This window comes from Mesocricetus auratus, unplaced genomic scaffold, assembly GCF_017639785.1.
Source record: "Mesocricetus auratus isolate SY011 unplaced genomic scaffold, BCM_Maur_2.0 Super-Scaffold_100008, whole genome shotgun sequence".
Lineage (NCBI taxonomy): Eukaryota > Metazoa > Chordata > Mammalia > Rodentia > Cricetidae > Mesocricetus > Mesocricetus auratus.
This window is the reverse complement of record NW_024429192.1, coordinates 82,879,341-82,888,656: the sequence shown is the minus strand read 5'-3', so window position 1 is coordinate 82,888,656 and position 9,316 is coordinate 82,879,341. Positions and strand designations below refer to the sequence as shown.

Sequence of the window (9,316 nt, the reverse complement as noted above, 5' to 3'; positions counted from 1 at the left end):
GATGGGTGCCGAGCCCAATTTAGTGGGAATATATCAGGACAAGGTGACTCCAGATGCTGGGCGGGCTTGAAGGTGATGGGAGAGGCTGTGAACAGTGTGCGAAAATCTAGGCTGGAATGTCTGCTGGGCTCCTCAAGTTCATGTTCACACTCGCCTGTGGCCGTCAGGTGCTCTCACCTGCACGGGTGTGTATGGTCCTGGACACATGCACACAGTAGGCACATGCAGGAGTGGAGGGGTGGCGCCAGGCTCACCTCCTCTGCAGCCTCACACCTACATTCTTTCCTAGAGGTGTGCTACCCTGGAAATCCCTCTCCCTTCCAGGATTTCTCTGCTACTGCAGCCAATTTTCATTCCTGCCGTGAAACTCCTCAGCAGATGCTGCCAGGGACGTCTCTTTCTCATTTATTTCAGGCTCCACAGAGGCAGCAAGGGGAAGAACCCTGCAGATGGCTCCCTGGTATTTTCATCAACATGCCAACCTCCCGAGCACACACGCTGTGGAAGCCGGGGCCTGGATCCAGAAGAGGCAGAGCACAATCCAGAACAGGTCAGACACCCCAGAACAAGTGGAATGTGTTCTAGAACAGGCAGTGTGTCTGGCACTCCAGAGCCTCTGGCTGGGAGGGGGGTGGAGATGCAGAGTGGAGGTGGGTCACCATATACATGTGTCCCTGGAATTATCTATCCCTCCACATGACACGATTCTCTGTGAGAGAAATGGCCTCATGGGAGTCATTGATACTGAGGCTCCAGAACCCCCAGCACAGTGCCTGGCCCTCAAAGGTCTGTTAATTCAGATCTACTGGAATTTGGAATTCTGTTAGGAGAAAGACTTGTGGAAAACTGTCCCCTCTGGAATTCATGAGCCAGGAAGATGGTTCCAGGTGAAGGCACCACCGCCAAGTTAAAGACTTCCAAACCTATAAGGTGGAAGGAAGAACCAACTTCTGCAAGTTGTCCTGTGGCTGCCACCTGGGCACCGTGGCATGGGACTCCCTCTGACCACTGCCAATAAACAAACAAATAAATACGTGTAAAAGGTAAAAGTAAAAAATCCATGTCTACCCAGTTTTCAGGGTGCACCATCTTGGGAAGCAGGGTCTGTAGAGATGGAATTAAGGATCTCAAGATGAAGTTATCCTGGGCTCAGGAATGTCATGGAATCTGCCTCCTGGCCATTACTGCCTCCCTCCTGAGCCCCGTGTAACCCCGAGTAACTACCTAGCTACAGGTAGTCTAGGGCATGCTGGAGTATACAAGAGGTAGACAGCTAATTGAACAGGGGACTCTATCTTGAAGCTTTCAGGAGTCCTTCTTGGATCTGGAATTTTCAGTGATGTTTTTGGGGGTCACTCCTCTAAGTAACCCCTCATCCATGCTACTAGAAGTAAGCTTTCAATAAATTCATGGCTTCACCAACCTAGAAGACTTTAGGAAATGGGTGGTGGCACATACCTTTAATCTCATCACTCTGAAGGCAGAGGCAGGCAAATTTCTGCGTTTGAGGGCCAGCCTGGTCTACATAGTGAGTTCCAGAACAGCCAAGTCTAAGCAGAAAAATCCTCTCTCAAAAAACAAAACAAAAGAAAACAACAACAACAAAACCTTTTGGGACTTGGTTCTCTCCTTCCACCATGGTTCCAGGGATCTGAGCCATCTTGCCAACCCTTTTTTGTTTTGTTTTGAGATAGTCTTGTGTATTCCAGGCTGGCCTCAAATTCATTCCATACTATAGTCTGATCTAAACACCTCATCCACTTGCCTTGACCTCCCAAGTGCTTGGATGGCAGGTTTCCAAAAGTCCCATTGTTACACACCAGCTAGGTGACATTGACCAGGGACTGTAGTCTCCTGGAACCTCAGATTCCATATCTATAGGATGGGCATGTGGGCATCTTCTTCCCAGCATTGGCAGGGGAATTATATAAGAGGTTGTCCTAGTTTCATTTCTGTTGCTATGATAAAATACTCTGGCAAAAAGCAATTTAGAGGAAGAAGGGGCTTAGTCCAACTTATGATTCCAGATCATACTCCATCAGTGTGGGGAAGTCAAGGCAAGGACTTCAAACAGCTGGTTACATGACATCCACAGAATGTCATTCACAGTCAAGAGCAGAGAGAATTGAATGGATGCATGCATTCAGCCCAATTTCTCCTCTTTCATACAGTTCAGGACCACTACCCTGCAGCCCAGGGAATGGATATGTTCATGGTGCCCCCCCACAACCGAGGGAATAGTGCTGTCCGTGGTGCCTATGGAATAATGTTGTTCCTGGTGCACCTCTGTCCCAACATAGAGAACGGTGTTGTCCATGGTGGTCCCCCAACCTAGGGAATGGTGCTGTCCATGGTGGGCTGAGTCTTCCCAAATCAATTAACTCAATTGAGACAATCGCCACAGACATGTCCTCAGGCCAACCTGACCTAGATAGCCCTTCACTGAGACTCTCTTCCCACCTGACTCTAGGGAATAAATAAACCATCACAGATGGCATCTACAAGAGGTCCCAGTCCAGTGCCTATCACCCAGCAAGCACCCAGTACATGCTTGTTCAATGAATGAACAAATGTCCTCAGCTTATTCCCTCATACACAGCTCAGGAAGACAGGGTGCAGCTCAGGACAGCAGTGCTGGCTCAGCCCCATGCCTGACTCACGGGCGAGTCATCCCCAGCCTCAGGACACAGAGATCTGAGGGTCCTCCACTGAGGTGTGGGCTTCTAAAAAGTGAGCTGGCAGTTTGGCTACAGGGTAAGAGCTGTATGGCCTTTGTTGATGAATTATAAAGGAACTTGAATCTTATACTGAGAATGCAGAAGGGAGAAAGGGAGGCTAACAGTAGAGAAATCTATCCCTCATCCCAAGCAAAAATTCTAAGAGCTCCTTTTTGGGAGAATGAACCTTCATGCAGAATAATGAAGCAAGAGTAGGACTGAGGCTAGCTATGCCAGGGACAGGCTTCATCAAAGAAAGACATAAAGGTCAGGTGTCAAGTCTGGGCAAATCAGTGAGCTCGAGGTTCAGACAGAGTCTCAAAAATAAGGTGGAGGGACTGGGGAGATGACTCGGCAGTTAAAACCACTTGCCCTGCAAGCATGAGGACCTGAGTTCAGATCCCCAGAACCCATGTAAATGTCAGGGAGGCTTGATGGCCTACCTGTAAGTCCAGGCTTGGAAGGGAGAAACAAGATTCTCAGAGCAAGCTGGCTAGAGAGAATAGAGACTAGCTGTATTGGTAAGCTCTGGGTTTGATTGAGAAACCTTGCCTCAATGAATAAGGTGAGCAAGTGATAGAGGATGATTCTGGACATCAACCTTGGATCTTCACATGCATGAACACACACAAGCACACTATTCCCCACATATGCAAACACACATACGTACATGGGTATCATACACACATTTTAAGATTTATTTTTAATTTAAAAAGTTTACATGTATGGGTGTTTTGCCTGCATGTCTGTATCATGCACATACCCAGTGTCCACAGAGAACAGAAGAGGGTGTCCAAAGCCCTAGAACTGAAGTTACAGACAGCTGTTAGCCTCCACGTGGGTTCTGGGAACTGAATTTAGTTCCTCTTCAAGAGAATGCCACACTTTCGACTACATTGCTCCAGCCCCAAGATTTATTTTTTATTTTAATTACGTGTATGTGTGGTCATGTGCACCACAGTACATGTGACCCTGGAGGCCAGGAGCATAAGATGTCCATGGAGCTGCAGTTAGAAGTGGTTGTGAGCTGGTGCTGTGTGTTCTGGGAACCAAACTCAGGTCCTCTGCAAGAGCAGCATAAGATTTAACATCCCAACCAATGCTTCAGTACAGTGTTTTTTTTCAGACAAGGTCTTATGTAAAACACAAATGTAGTTGAGGATGACTTAAACTCTTGCCTTTACCTCCCAGGCTCTGGCACTATGAGCCTGCACTAGTTCAGAGTCTGGCATCCAATTTTATTAATTATGAGATTTGATTCGTTTACTCTGCACGACAGGCCCTGCGGCAGGCAGCAGCTCTGTCTCCAGATGTTTGTGGGTTCATTATCCTCTCTTTAGCAGTATCGTAATTATCGTTAACAACAACCAAATCTTTGGAAATTAACCCTGGGACAGGCAGACGATTGTGAAGCCCAAGACAGCTGGGGTAGAACAGATTTCTTGGATGGTTCTGTCCATGGGACTTTCCTAGCTGCTTGGACCAGGAATGAGCTTGGGGGAGGAGATTACTATGTCTCTGTCAAGCAGAGGACAGGCTTTTTGTGTGGCTCTGAACTGGTGGGTAACTGTCACCAAGTCCAGGCTCTTGCATCTGTTTCCCTCAATGTTTTTCACAACCTGCCAAGGCCTGTGACCCTAGGGCCACCTGTCATAATCTTCCCACAGCTTGGTAACCACCCTTGCCCTGAGTCTTTAGGCTCTGTCTAGGGACAACTTTCCAAAAAAATACACATTGACCTTAGTGCATGGCTGAAAGGCAAAGCAGCCAATAATTTGGGACAGCGGTAACTTCTGAGAGTCGATTGCAAGTGTTGTGGGATGAAATTCTGTATCTAAATTCCCAGAACTGAGCTAAGAACCTAGTTGAGATGATTGGTCTTAAATGTCAACTTGCCAGGCTGGAGAGATGGCTCAGCTCTTAAGAGACTGTCCTACTTCTGTAGAGGATCCATGTTCAGTGCCAGTGCCCACTGGCTCACAGGTGTCTACAGTAACTACAGCTCCAAGGAATCTGACTCCTTCTGGTCTCCAAGGCATGCATGTGCACACACATACACATTGAAAATAATAAAAAGTAAGCTGGGCGTTGGTGGTGCACACCTTTAATCCCAGCACTCGGGAGACAGGGGCAGGCAGATCTCTGTGAGTTCAAGGCCAGCCTGGTCTACAGAGTGAGTTCCAGGACAGGCTCCAATAAAATACAGAGAAACCCTGTCTCAAAAAACCAAAAAAAAGTCACTTGCCACAATTTAGAATGATCTGAGAGGAGAGTCTCAGCTGAGGAATTGTCTAGGCCAGGTTGTTTTGTGGGAGGATTGTCTTAATTGCTCATTGACGTAGGACGAGCCAGTCCACAGTGGGTGGCATCATCCCCTAGGCTGGGCTCTGAACTATATGAGTGAATAAAGCTAGCTAAGTAGCAGCAAGCAAACAGGCAGCATGGGTGCATTCATTTTTTTTCTGCTCTTGACTGTGACCAGCTGTCTCTAACCCTTGCCTCTATGATGTCCCTGAAATAATGAACTATATCTTGGAATTGTAAGTGGAATAAAGCCCTTCCTCCCTAAGCTGTTTTTTGTCAGTCAAGCTATTTTATCACAACAACAGAAAGAAACTAGGACAGTGCCTGAAAGAGAGGCAGCTAGCCATTCCACAGGATGGAAGTCTTTTGAGGTGCAAACCCAGGAAACACTCTAAATCAGAGTCAGGAATTGGTGGCACATGCCTTTAACCCTAGTACTCGGGAAGCAGAGGTAGGTGGATCTCTGTGAGTTTGAAGCCAGCCTGGTCTAAAGAGTGAGTTCCAGGACAGGCTCCAAAACAATACAGAGAAACCCTGACTAAAAAAAAAAACCAAACCAAACAAACAAACAAAACACTCTAAGTCAGGGATGGAAAGATGTCCCAGTGGTTAAGAGCACATATTGCTCTTGCTGAGGACTGTGTTCAAAACCCATGCCAGGCAAGTTCACAACCACCTTTGACTCCAGTTCCTGGGGAAGCCAATGTCCTCCACAGACACCCACACTTATATGTATATGTACCTCCCACATACACATCATTTTTAAAACCTACAAGATTAAAAACAACAACAAAAAGACTCTAAGGCTCAAGCTTGGGGACACAGCATCTTGGATATCTGGATTCCAGGCATCCTACCTGTAACCTCTTTTAATGGAGCCATAGAGAGAAGACTCCCATTGTCAAGACAGATCCGTCTGCAGGGGCATAAAATCTAACGCAGTTGCCACGGAGAGGACATTTTAATAAAAGCCACGATACACCCTTTCCCAGACAGGCTTCCTTGATGAATAGCTTGGATGAGCCTAATAAAGTTATAGGTGAATAGAAATTAGATCTTTAATGGGGCCAATAGCAGCAGGGGGAAATTACTAGCGTCTCCTTTGCTATGAAACCAGGCTGAAGATCCCCCTCCCTCTTCATTTCTTCAAATCCACCTCGGAGAAAAGTTCCTCCCAGATGAGCCCTAGAATGTTCTATTATGCTCTTCCAGTCACCTGACCTTCCATATTATTTTTCTTTGTTTTAAAAAGAGGCATGCTTCCAATCATTCTTTAAAGTTATTTTTATGTGTATGACGGCGTGCCTGCACTGTGTGTGTGTGTGTGTGTGTATGTGTGTGTGTGTACATGTGTGTCAATGCTCACAGAGGCCAGAGGAGGGTGAGAGGGTGTCTTGTCCCTGGAACTGGAGTTACAGATGGTTGTGAGCTGCCTGGTCCTGGTGCTGGGATCCAAATCTGAGTTCTCTGAAAAGAGCAGCCCATATTCTTAACTGTTGAGCCACATCTCCAGCTTCCACATTCTTTTAAATTAAAATATTATATTTATTTGTGTGTTTAGTAATGTGCGTGTGTGTATGTGTAGTTGGATTTTAACTCTTTGGGGGCCCATCTCCCAGCTCCCAAGTAAATATACAGAGACTTATTCTTACTTAGGAATGCTTATTTTGGCTTGTTTCTAACCAACTTTTCTAATTTAAATTATCCTGTTTCTCTTTAACAATGTTTTGCCTCTGGGCTTTTTACTTTCTTAATTCTATTTATTTTTCTTTCTTTCTTTCTCTTTTTCCTTCTTTCTTTCTTTCTTTCTTATTCTGTGGCTAGCTGTGTGGCTGGGTGGCTGGCATCTGGTGTCCTCCTCTCCTCCTTTTCTCACTCCTCACTCTCTTCCCTAGATTTCTCTCCCTATTTATTCTCTCTGCCCACCAACCCTGCCTGTCCTTTCTCTTGCCTAGCTATTGGTCATTCAGTTCTTTGTTGGACCAATCAGGTATTATAATACAGCTTCACAGAGTTAAACGAACGCAACATAAAGAATGCAACACATCTTTGCATCATTAGCCAGATGTTCCACAGCAAACAAATGGAGCACATCTTAAATAAATATTTCATAGCACTGGATTGTATGAGCCAGAGTAAGTGCAGCACTAGACATGCATGCGTTCATTTTCTCTGCTCTTGATTGGGGACGTGATGTGACCTGATGTCTTAGGCTCCTGCCTCTGTGACTTCTCTGCCATGATGGGCTACAGCCTGGAACTGTGAGCTGATATAATTTTTCTCTTCTGTGTTGTTTTTTTTTGTCAGGGAATTTTATCATAGCTGCAGAAAGGAAGCTAGGACAGGGGATCACCGTCCTGTAGTATTGGAGACCAGATGCAATGGGGAGGAAATGAAGAAACACCCAGATTCCAGTGTTCCCTCCCCTGTTTCCTGGTCCACTATGGCATGAACTCCACCACATGCTGCCTATATGAACTGTGATGCTCCAAATGCCTTCCCTGCCATATGGGCAGAACTCCTCTAACATGGTGATGGCTCATTTTGGTTGCCAACTTGACTGCTTCTGGAATCAACTAAAACCCAAGCTGCTGGAGCTGCTGGAGCTGCTGGAGCTGCTGGGCACTTCTTTGAGGGCCTTTATTAACTGGATTATTTGAAGCAGGAAAATCCACACTAAATCTGGGCCACTCCTTCTAGTGGCAGCCCCACATAAAAGGGAGCAGAAGACGGAAGCTTTTTGCTTTTTGCCTGCTTGCCCTTGCTCTTGCTGGCAAGTTCATGCTTTGTGTTGCTGAGGCATTCCTTTGCTGGCATTAGACCTGACTTCTGTCAAGAACCGGGCCTCTTTCTAAGCCGGCACTCCGGAAGGGAAAGCCATGATCAGCTCGAGCGCCAAGATCGAAGCCCAATGGCGAGAAGCTGGATGAGTTCGAGTCTGGCATCTCTCAGGCGCTGCTGGAGCTGGAGATGAACTCTGATCTCAAGGCGCAACTGCGGGAGCTGAACATCACGGCGTCCAAGGAAATGGAAGTTGGTGGTGACCGGAAAGCCATCATAATTTTTGTACAAGTTCCTCAGTTGAAATCGTTCCAGAAGATGCAAGTCCGGCTGGTTCATGAATTGGAGAAAAAGTTCAGTGGAAAGCACGTAGTCTTCATTGCACAGAGGAGGATTCTGCCCAAGCCAACTCGGAAAAGCCACATGAAAAAATAAGCAAAAGCGCCCCAGAAGCTGCACCCTCACTGCAGTGCACGATGCCGTCCTTGAGGTCTTGGTCTTCCCAAGTGAGATTGTAGGCAAGAGGACTCGTGTGAAACTGGATGGCAGCTGGCTCATAAAGGTCCATTTAGACAGCACAGCAGAACAACAAGGAGCACAAGGTGGAAACTTTTTCTGGTGTGTGTAAGAAGTTTACAGGCAAGGATGTTAATTTTGAATTCCCAGAGTTTCGTTTGTAAAGCAAATGAAAAAAAAATGGCTTCTTTGGAATTCCAGCATAGACTGAAGACCAACAGCTCTCCATGAATCCTCTGGGACTCCAGCAACAGAGACATTCAACCTTGTGGACTGAACAATTATTGGATTCTTGGCCTTTCCATCAGGAGACAGCCACTTTTGGACTACCTGGGCCACACCCTATAAGCTGCTCTAACACCACACACACACACACACACACACACACACACACACACACACACACACACTCACGCACGCATGCACACACACTTTCATCCGATCAGATCTTTCTTTAGAGAACTCTGACTAAACAAACTTTTCCTTCCTTAAGGTGTTTTTGTCTGGTATTTTTGTCATAAGCTTGTAAAAGTAACCACTACCCTGCAAAAGTAACTACTACTCTCCATAGAAGGCAGGTGCGACCTGTGCAATATATTCACAGAAGACCTGGATGGTCATGCAAACACACAAGGCTCCTTCGTAGTGACTGGCGGCTATGCTGCAATGACTTCTCCCAAAAGCACGTGTGCTATCAACACTTGAGCATCCCCTAGATCTGGGGCGGGCTTGGAGGAGAGCAGTGGTTGTGTGTATGTGCAGTCAATGCCCCAGGCCAGCAAGTCGGGGTCTAGTACAGTCAGAATCCACGCTGGAAACTCTCCATCCTGCCACCCACCTGGGATGCTTCTTAGTTTGGGCAACACCCTGTTGGCAATCTTTCTTGCTGTCTTCGGTAATCTATCTGTCCCTGGAGTCTTTGACACATAGTGGGTTGCTGGGTATTACTGTGTCTGTTTACAGCCCTGTGAAGACCCACAGAGCACATTTTGTATAAA

At 46.5% G+C, this 9,316-nt stretch overlaps 1 pseudogene; it reads left to right on the top strand.

The window, feature by feature from the left end:
* Positions 1 to 7,900: 7,900 nt before the first annotated feature.
* Positions 7,901 to 8,607, top strand: LOC101835611 (annotated as a pseudogene).
* The last annotated feature ends 709 nt before the right edge of the window (positions 8,608 to 9,316 follow it).